The sequence below is a fragment of the Pan troglodytes genome, chromosome 7, assembly GCF_028858775.2.
Source record: "Pan troglodytes isolate AG18354 chromosome 7, NHGRI_mPanTro3-v2.0_pri, whole genome shotgun sequence".
Taxonomy (NCBI): Eukaryota; Metazoa; Chordata; class Mammalia; order Primates; family Hominidae; genus Pan; species Pan troglodytes.
This window is the reverse complement of record NC_072405.2, coordinates 1895888-1907979: the sequence shown is the minus strand read 5'-3', so window position 1 is coordinate 1907979 and position 12092 is coordinate 1895888.

The window sequence follows — 12092 nt, the reverse complement described above, 5'->3', positions numbered from 1 at the left end:
AGTGGTGTAGATATTTCCATGTTTATACAGATGGCGGTGTAAATATTTCCATGTTTTTACAGATAGCGGTGTAGATATTTACATGTTTATATAGATCGTGGTGTAGATATTTCCATGTTTATACAGATAGCGGTGTAGATATTTCTTTTTATACAGGTAGCGGTGTAGATATTTCCATGTTTATACAGATCGCGGTGTAGACATTTCCATCTTTCTAGAGATAGCCGTGAAGATATTTCCATGTTTATGGAGATGGCTGTGTTGATATTTCCATGTTTATACAGATGACTGTGTAGATATTTCCATGTTTATACAGATGGCAGTATAGATACTTGCATGTTTATAGAGATATCCATGAAGATATTTCCATGTTTATACAGATAAAGGGGTAAACATTTCCATGTTTATAGAGATAGCGGTGTAGATATTTCCATGTTTAAACTGATAGCGGTGTAGATATTTCCATTTTTATACAGATACCGGTGGAGATATTTCCATCTTTATACAGACGGCTCTGTAGATATTTCCACGTTTATTAAGATTGCGGTGTAGATATTTCCTTATTTATAGAGATGGCGGTGTAGATATTTCCATGTTTATACAGATGGCCGTGTGGATATTTCCATGTTTATACAGATGGCGGTGTAGATATTTCCATGTTTATAGAGATGATGGTGTAGATATTTCTATGTTTACAGATTTAGCGGTGAAGATATTTCCATGTTTATAGAGATGGCGGTGTAATGTTTCCATGTGTATAGAGATAGCGGTGTAGATATTTCCATGTTTATACACATAGCGGTGTTGATATTTCCATGTATACAGATAGCGGTGTTGGTATTTCCATGTTTACACAGCTCACGGTGTAGATATTTCCATGTTTACAGATAGCGGGGTACATATGTCCATGTTTATACAGTTGACTGTGTAGATATTTCCATGTGTATACAGATGGCAGTGTAGATATTTCCATGTTTATACATATGGAGTTGTAGAAATTTCCAAGTTTATACAGAAGACTCTGTTGATATCTTCATGTTTTTACAGATGGCGCTGTAGATATTTCCATCTTTATACAGATAGCAGTGTAACTATTTCCATGTTTATAGAGATAGCTGTCTTGATATTTCCATGTTTATACAGATAGCGGTGTAGATATTTCCATGTTTGTACAGATGGCAGTGTAGATATTTCCATGTTTATACAGATAGTGGTGTAGATGTTTCCATGTTTATACAGATGACAGTGTAGGTATTTCCATGTTTATACAGATGGCTGTGTAGATATTTCCATGTTTATAGAGATAGCCTTGTAGGTATTCCCATGTTTATAAGGATAGCGTTGTAGGCATTTCCATGTTTATAGAGATAGCGTTGTAGGTATTTCAATATTTATAGAGATAGCAGAGTAGATATTTCCAAGTTTATACAGATAGCGGTGTAAATATTTCCATGTACATTCAGATAGCAGTGTAGACATTTCCATGTTTTACAGATCGTGGTGTAGATATTTCCATGTTTATACAGATAGCGGTGTAGATATTTCCATGTTTATAGAGATAGCGGTGTAGATATTTTCATGTTTATACATATTGTGGTGGAGATATGTCCATGTTTATACAGATAGCGGTGTTGGTATTTCCACGTTTATACAGATAGCGATGTAGATATTTCCATGTTTATACAGCTCGTGGTGCAGATATTTATGTCTTTCTACAGATGGCATTGTCGATAATTCCTGATTCACACAGATGGCGGTGTAGATGTTTCCATGTTTATACAGATGGCGGAGTAGTTAGTTCCATGTTTATGGAGATGGCTGTGTAGATATTTTCATGTTTATAGAGATAGAAGTGTAGATATTTACATGTTTATACAGATGGCTGGGTAGATATTTCCATGTGTATACAGATGGCATTGTAGATCTTTCCATGTTTATGCAAATGACTGTATAGGTATTTCCATGTTTTTACAGATGGCAGAGCAGATATTTCCATGTTTATAGAGATTGCGGTGTAGATATTTTCATGTTTATACACATTGCGATGGAGATATGTCCATGTTTATACAGATAGCAATGGAGATATTTCCACGTTAATACACATAGCGGTGCAGATATTTCCGTGTTTATACAGATAGCGGTGTAGATATTTCCATGTTTATACAGATGTCTGTGCCGATATTTCCATGTTTATACAGAGTTCTCTGTAGATATTTCCATGTTTATATAGATGACAGTGTATATATTTCCAGGTTTATAAAGATGACTGTGTAGATATTTCCATGTTAATACAGATGGCGGTGTAGATATTTCCAAGTTTATAGTGATAGCGGTGTAGATATTTCCATGTTTATTGAGATAGCGGTGTAAATATTTCCATATTTATACAGATAGTGGTTTAGATATTTCCATGATTTTACAGGTAGCGGTGTAGATATTTCCATCTTTATTCAGAGAGTGCTGTACATATTTCCATGTTTATACAGATCACTGTGTAGATATTTCCATGTTTATGCAGATAACGTTGTAGATATTTCCATCTTTATAAAAACGGTGGTGTAGATACTTCCATGTTCCTACACATGACTGTGTAGTTATTTCCATGTTTATACAGATGGCGGTGTAGATATTTCCATATTTATAGAGATAGCAGTGTAGATATTTCCAGGTTTATACAGATAGCGGTGTAAATATTTCCATGTTTATACAGATCGTGGTGTAGATATTTCCATGTTTATACAGATACCGGTGCAGATATTTCCATGTTTATACAGACTGCAGTGTAGGTATTTTTATGTTTATACAGATAGCAGTTTAGATATTTCCATGTTTGTACAGAAGGCGGTGTTGATATATCCATCTGTACACAGATTGCCGTGTAGATATTTCCATCTTTATACAGATGGCGTTGTAGATATTTCCATGGATATGCCGATGGCGGTGTGGATATTTCCATGTTTGTAGAGATAGCGGTGTATATATTTACACGTTTATAGACATAGCGGTGTAGATATTTCCATGTTTATATAGATGGCGTTGTAGATATTTCCATGTTTATGCCGATAGCGGTGTTGGTATTTCCACGTTTATACAGATAGCGATGTAGATATTTCCATGCTTATACAGCTCGCGGTGCAGATATTTATATCTTTATACCGATGGCATTGTAGATAATTCCTTATTCACACAGATGGCGGTGTAGATGTTTCCATGTTTATACAGATGGCGGAGTAGTTAGTTCCATGTTTATGGAGATGGCAGTGTAGTTATTTTCATGTTTATAGAGATGGCGGTGTAGATATTACCATGTTTATAGAGATAGCATTGTAGATATTTACATGTTTATACAGATGGCTGTGTAGATATTTCCATGTGTATACAGATGGCATTGTAGATATTTCCATGTTTATACAGATGACTGTATAGGTATTTCCATGTTTTTACAGATGGCAGTGCAGATATTTCCATCTTTATAGAGATAGCGGTGCAGATATTTCCATGTTTGTACAGATGGCGGTGTTGATATTTCCATGTTCATAGAGATAGCGGTGTACATATTTCCATGTTAGTACATATGGCGGTGTTGATATTTCCATCTATACACAGATGGCCATGTAGATATTTCCATGTTTATACAGATGGCGGCTTAGATATTTCCATGGATATGCAGATGGCGGTGAAGATATTTCCATGTTTATACAGATAGCGGTGTAGTTATTTCCATGTTTATATAGATAGCGCTGTAGATATTTCCATGAATATACACATGGATGTGTAGATATTTTCATGTTTATACAGATGGTGGTGTTGATATTTCCGTGTTTATACCGATAACTTTGTAAGTATTTCCATGTTTATACAGTTGGCGGTGTAGATATTTCGATGTTTATAGAGGTAGCAGTGGAGATATTTCCATGTTTATACAGATAGCGGTGTAGATATTTCAATGTTTATACTGATCGTGGTGTAGTTATTTCCATGTTCATAGAGATGGCGGTGTAGATATTTCCATGTTCATAGAAATAGCGGTGTTGATTTTTCCATGTTTATAGAGATAGCTGTGTGGATATTTCCATGTTTATACAGATAGGGGTGTAGATATTTCCATGTTTATGGAGATGGCGGTGCAGATATTTCCATGTTTATAGAGATAGGGTTGTAGATGTTTCCATGTTTATAGAGATGGCGGTGTAGATATTTCCATGTTTATACAGATCATGGTGTAGATATTTCCATGTTTATACAGATCGCGGTGTTGATATTACCATGTTTATAGGGATAGCGGTTCAAATATTTCCACATTTCTACAGATTGCGGTGTAGTTATTAGCGTTTTTATACAGATAGCCGTGTAGATATTTCCATGTATAAACAGATGTCTGTTTATATACTTCCATGTTTAAACAGATGGCGGTGTAGATATTTCCTTGTTTATACAAATAGCGATGTAGTTATTTCCATGTTTAAACAGATGTCGGTGTTGATATTTCCTTGTTTATACAAATAGCGATGTAGTTATTTCCATGTTTATACAGATAGCGGTGTAGATATTTCCATGTATATACAGATGGCTGTGTAGATATTTGCATGTTTATACAGATGGCTGTGTAGATATTTCCATGTTTATACAGATGACTTTGTAGGTATTTCCATGTTTATACAGATGGCGGTGTAGGTATTTCCATGTTTATAGAGATAGCTGTGTAGAGATTTCCACGTATATACAGATAGTGGTGTAGATTTTCCATGTTTATACACATAGTGGTGTAGATATTTCCATGTTTATAGAGATAGCGGTGTAGATATTTCCATGTTCATACAGATCATTGTGCAGATATTTCCATGTTTATACAGATTGCCGTGTTGATATTACCATGTTTATAGGGATAGCGGTGCAAATATGTCCACATTTATACAGATAGCGGTGTAGTTATTAGCATGTTTATACAGATAGCTGTGTAGATATTTCCATGTATAAACAGATGTCTGTGTATATATTTACATGTTTAAACAGATGGCGGTGTAGGTATTTCCTTGTTTATACAAATACCGGTGTAGTTATTTCCATGTTTATACAGATTGCGGTGTAGACATTTCCATGTTTATACAGATAGCGGAGTAGATATTTCCACGTTTATATAGATGGCGGTGTAGATATTTCCATATTCTACAAATGTCAGTGTAGATATTTCCATGTTTATAGAGATGGCGGTGTAGATATTTCCATGTTTATATAGATGGCAGTGTAGATATTTTCTTGTTTATGTAGATGGCGTTGTAGATACTTCCATGTTTAAAGAGATGGCGGTGTGTATATTTCCATGTTGATGGAGATATCGGTGTACATATTTCCATGTTTATAGAGATAGGGGTTTAGTTATTTCCAGGTTTATAGAGATAGCGGTGTAGATATTTCCATGTATCTACAGATGACTGTGTAGATATTTCCATGTTTGTACAGATGGCAGTGTAGATATTTCCATGTTTATAGAGATAGCGGTGGATATTTTCATGTTTATACAGATTGGGGTGGAGGTTTGTCCATGTTTTTACACATAGCAATGGAGATATTTCCACGTTAATACACATAGCGGTGTAGATATTTCCATGTTTATACAGATAGCGGTGTAGATATTTCCATGTTTATACAGATGGCTGTGCCGATATTTCCATGTTTATACAGATGGCGGTGTAGATATTTCCATGTTTATACGGATAACTTTGTAAGTATTTCCATGTTTATACAGATGGCGGTGTAGATATTTCGATGTTTATAGATATAGCAGTGGAGATATTTGCTTGTTTATACAGATAGTGGTGTAGTAATTTCCATGTTTATATAGATAGCGGTGTAGATATTTCCATGTATATACACATGGCTGTGTAGATATTTCCATGTTTATACAGATGGCGGTGTAGATATTTCCATGTTGATACAGATAACTTTGTTAATATTTCCATGTTTATACAGATCGCGGTGTAGATATTTCGATGTTTATAGAGGTAGCAGTGGAGATATTTCCATGTTTATACAGATAGCGGTGTAGATATTTCAATGTTTATACTGATCGTGGTGTAGTTATTTCCATGTTCATAGAGATGGCGGTGTAGATATTTCCATGTTCATAGAAATAGCGGTGTTGATTTTTCCATGTTTATAGAGATAGCTGTGTGGATATTTCCATGTTTATACAGATAGGGGTGTAGATATTTCCATGTTTATGGAGATGGCGGTGCAGATATTTCCATGTTTATAGAGATAGGGTTGTAGATGTTTCCATGTTTATAGAGATGGCGGTGTAGATATTTCCATGTTTATACAGATCATGGTGTAGATATTTCCATGTTTATACAGATCGCGGTGTTGATATTACCATGTTTATAGGGATAGCGGTTCAAATATTTCCACATTTCTACAGATTGCGGTGTAGTTATTAGCGTTTTTATACAGATAGCCGTGTAGATATTTCCATGTATAAACAGATGTCTGTTTATATACTTCCATGTTTAAACAGATGGCGGTGTAGATATTTCCTTGTTTATACAAATAGCGATGTAGTTATTTCCATGTTTAAACAGATGTCGGTGTTGATATTTCCTTGTTTATACAAATAGCGATGTAGTTATTTCCATGTTTATACAGATAGCGGTGTAGATATTTCCATGTATATACAGATGGCTGTGTAGATATTTGCATGTTTATACAGATGGCTGTGTAGATATTTCCATGTTTATACAGATGACTTTGTAGGTATTTCCATGTTTATACAGATGGCGGTGTAGGTATTTCCATGTTTATAGAGATAGCTGTGTAGAGATTTCCACGTATATACAGATAGTGGTGTAGATTTTCCATGTTTATACAGATAGTGGTGTAGATATTTCCATGTTTATAGAGATAGCGGTGTAGATATTTCCATGTTTATACAGATCATTGTGCAGATATTTCCATGTTTATACAGATTGCCGTGTTGATATTACCATGTTTATAGGGATAGCGGTGCAAATATGTCCACATTTATACAGATAGCGGTGTAGTTATTAGCATGTTTATACAGATAGCTGTGTAGATATTTCCATGTATAAACAGATGTCTGTGTATATATTTACATGTTTAAACAGATGGCGGTGTAGGTATTTCCTTGTTTATACAAATACCGGTGTAGTTATTTCCATGTTTATACAGATTGCGGTGTAGACATTTCCATGTTTATACAGATAGCGGAGTAGATATTTCCACGTTTATATAGATGGCGGTGTAGATATTTCCATATTCTACAAATGTCAGTGTAGATATTTCCATGTTTATAGAGATGGCGGTGTAGATATTTCCATGTTTATATAGATGGCAGTGTAGATATTTTCTTGTTTATGTAGATGGCGTTGTAGATACTTCCATGTTTAAAGAGATGGCGGTGTGTATATTTCCATGTTGATGGAGATATCGGTGTACATATTTCCATGTTTATAGAGATAGGGGTTTAGTTATTTCCAGGTTTATAGAGATAGCGGTGTAGATATTTCCATGTATCTACAGATGACTGTGTAGATATTTCCATGTTTGTACAGATGGCAGTGTAGATATTTCCATGTTTATAGAGATAGCGGTGTAGATATTTTCATGTTTATACAGATTGGGGTGGAGGTTTGTCCATGTTTTTACACATAGCAATGGAGATATTTCCACGTTAATACACATAGCGGTGTAGATATTTCCATGTTTATACAGATAGCGGTGTAGATATTTCCATGTTTATACAGATGGCTGTGCCGATATTTCCATGTTTATACAGAGTTCTCTGTAGATATTTCCATGTTTATATAGATGACAGTGTAGATATTTCCAGGTTTATACAGATGACTGTGTAGATATTTCCCTGTTAATACAGACGGCAGTGTATATATTTCCATGTTTATAGAGATTGCGGTGTAGATATTTCCATGCTTATAGAGATAGCGGTTTAAATATTTCCATCTTTATACAGATAGTGGTGTAGATATTTCCATGTTTATACAGATGGCGGTGTAGATACAGCCATGATTCTGAGTATGGCAGTGTAGATATTTTCATGTTTATAGAGATGGCGGTGTAGATATTTCCATGTTTATAGAGATAGCAGTGTAGACATTTCCATATTTATACAGGTAGCGGTGTAGGTATTTCCATGTTTATACAGATGGCGGTGTAGATATTTCCATGTTTCTAAAGATGGCGGTGTAGATATTTCCTTGTTTATACAGATAGCGGTGTAGATATTTCCATGTATATAGAGATAGCGGTGTAGATATTTCCATGTTTACACAGATAGCGGTGGAGATATTTCCCTGTTCATACAGATAGCGATGTACATATTTCCATGTTTATACAGATAGCGGTGTAGATATTTCCATGTTTATTGAGATAGCGGTGTAGATATTTCCATGTTTATAGAGATAGCGGTGTAGATATTTCCATATTTATACAGATAACGGTGTAGATATTTCCATGTTTATACAGATAGCAGTGTAAATATTTCCATGTTTATACAGATCACGGTGTAGATATTTCCATGTTTATAAAGATAGCGGTGGAGATATTTCCATGTTTATACAGATAGCGGTGTAAAAATTTCCATGTTTATACAGATAGCGGTGTAGTTATTTCCATATTTATACAGATAGCGGTGTAGATATTTACATGTTTATACAGGTAGCGGTGAAGAAATTCCCATGTTTATACAGATTGCTTTGTTGATATTTCCATCTTTCTACAGATGTCAGTGTAGATATTTCCAAGTTTATACAGATGTCTGTGTATATATTTCTATGTTTATGCAAATGGCGGTGTAGATATTTCCATGTTTATAGAGATGGCGGTGTAGTTATTTCTATGTTTATAGAGATAGCGGTGTAAATATTTCCATGTTTATAGAGATGGTGGTGTAAGTATTTTCATGTTTATAGAGATAGCGGTGTAGACATTTCCATGTTTATACAGATAGCGTTGTAGATATTTCCATGTTTATATAGCTCGCGGTGTAGATATTTCCATCTTTATACAGATGGGAGTGGAGATATTTCCATGTTGATACAGATAGCGTTGTAGATATTTCCATGTCTATAGAGATAGCTGTGTAGATATTTCCATATTTATACAGATTGCGGTGTAGATATTTCCATCTTTATACAGATGGCGGTGTAGATATTTCCATGTTTATACAGATAGAATTGAAGATATTTCCATGTTTATACAGACAGTGGTGTAGATATTTCCAAGTTTATACAGATGGCGGTGTAGATATATCCATGTTTCTGAAGATGGCGGTGTAGATATTTTCATGTTTATAGAGATGGCGGTGTAGATATTTCCATGTATATAGAGATCTCAGTGTAGATATTTCCATGTTTATAGAGAAATTGGTGTAGGTATTTCCATGTTTATAGAGATAGCGGTGTAGACATTTCCATATTTGTACAGATAGCGGTGTAGGTATTTCCATGTTTATACAGATTGTGGTGCAGATATTTCCATGTTTCTACAGATGGCGGTGTAGATATTTCCTTGTTTATACAGACAGCGGTGTAGATATTACCATGTTTATACAGGTAGCGGTGTAGATATTTCCATGTTTACAGAGATAGTGGTGTAGTTATTTCCATCTTTGCACAGATTGCCGTGTAGATATTTCCATGTTTACGCAGATAGCTGTGTAGATATTTCCAAGTTTATACAGATAGTTGTGTAGATATTTCCATGTTTACACACATAGCGTTGTAGATATTTCCATGTTTATACAGATTGCGGTGTAGACATGTCCATGTTTATACAGAATGCGGTGTAGATATTTCCAAGTTTACACAGATAGCTGTGTAGATATTTCCATGTTTACACAGATAGCGTTGTAGATATTTCCATGTTTATACAGATAGGGGTGTAGATATTTCCATGTTTATACAGATAGCCGTGTAGATATTTCCATGTTTATACAGACAGCGGTGGAGATATTTCCATGTTTATACAGATAGCGGTGTAGATATTTCCATGTTTATACAGATGGCTGTGCCGATATTTCCATGTTTATACACAGTTCTCTGTAGATATTTCCATGTTTATATAGATGACAGTGTATATATTTAAAGGTTTATACAGATGACTGTGCAGATATTTCCGTGTTAATACAGATGGCGGTGTAGATATTTCCATGTTTATAGAGATACTGGTGTAGATATTTCCATGTTTATACAGATAGCGGTTTAAATATTTCCATCTTTATACAGATAGTGGTGTAGATATTTCCATGTTTATACAGATGGCGGTGTAGATACAGCCATGTTTCTGAATATGGCAGTGTAGATATTTTCATGTTTACATAGATGGCGGTGTAGATATTTCCATGTTTACAGAGATTGCGGTGTTGATATTTCCATGTTTATAGTGCAAATGGTGTAGGTATTTCCATGTTTATAGAGATAGCAGTGTAGACATTACCATATTTATACAGGTAGCGGTGTAGGTATTTCCATGTTTATACAGATGGCGGTGTAGATATTTCCATGTTTCTAAAGATGGCGGTGTAGATATTTCCTTGTTTATACAGATAGCGGTGTAGATATTTCCATATATATACAGATAGCGGTGTAGATATTTCCATGTTTATACAGATAGCGATGTAGATATTTCCATGTTTATAGAGATAGCGGTGTAGATATTTCCATGTTTATACAGATGGCTGTGTAGATATTTCCATGTGTATACAGATGGCAGTGTAGATATTTCCATGTTTATACATATAGCGGTGTAGATATTTCCATATTTACAGATATAGTGGTAAAGATATTTCCATCTTTGCACACATTGCGGTGTAGACATTGCAAACTTTCCACAGATAGCGGTGTAGATATTTCCAAGTTTACACAGATTCCTGTGTCAATAATTCCATGTTTACAGAGATATCATTGTAGATATTTCCATGTTTATACAGATAGTGGTGTAGTTATTTACATGTTGATACACATAGCGGTGTAGATATTTTCAGGGTTATACAGATAGTGGTGTAGATATTTCCAAGTTTTACAGATAGCTGTGTAGATATTTCCCTGTTTACACAGATAGCATTGTAAATATTTCCATGTTTACACAGATAGCGTTGTAGATATTTCCATGCTTACACAGATTGCGGTGTAGATATTTCCAAGTTTACACAGATAACTGTGTAGATATTTCCATGTTTACACAGATAGCGTTGTATATATTTCATTGTTTATAGAGATAGCGGTGTAGGTATTTCCATGTTTTTAAAGGTACCGGTGTAGGTAATTCCGTGTTTATAAAGATAGCGGTGGAGATATTTCCATGTTTACACAGATAGCGGTGTAAAAATTTCCATGTTTATACAGATAGCGGTGTAGTTATTTCCATATTTATACAGATAGCGGTGTAGATATTTCCATGTTTGTACAGGTAGCGGTGTAGAAATTCCCATGTTTATACAGATCGCTTTGTAGATATTTCCATATTTCTTCAGATGTCAGTGTAGATATTTCCAAGTTTATACAGATGTCTGTGTATATATTTCTATGTTTATGCAGATGGCGGTGTAGGTATTTCCATGTTTATAGAGATGGCGGTGTAGTTATTTCTATGTTTATAGAGATAGCGGTGTAAATATTCCATGTTTATAGAGATGGTGGTGTAAGTATTTTCATGTTTATAGATATAGCGGTGTAGACATTTCCATGTTTATACAGATTGCGGTGTAGATATTTCCATCTTTATACACATGGCGGTGTAGATATTTCCATGTTTATACAGATAGAATTGAAGATATTTCCATGTTTATACAGATAGTGGTGTAGATATTTCCAAGTTTATACAGATGGCGGTGTAGATACATCCATGTTTCTGAAGATGGCGTTGTAGATATTTTCATGTTTATAGAGATTGCAGTGTAGATATTTCCATGTTTATAGAGAAAGTGGTGTAGGTATTTCCATGTTTATAGAGATAGCGGTGTAGACATTTCCATATTTATACAGATAGCGGTGTAGGTATTTCCATGTTTATACAGATTGTGGTGTAGATATTTCCATGTTTCTACAGATGGCGGTGTAGAT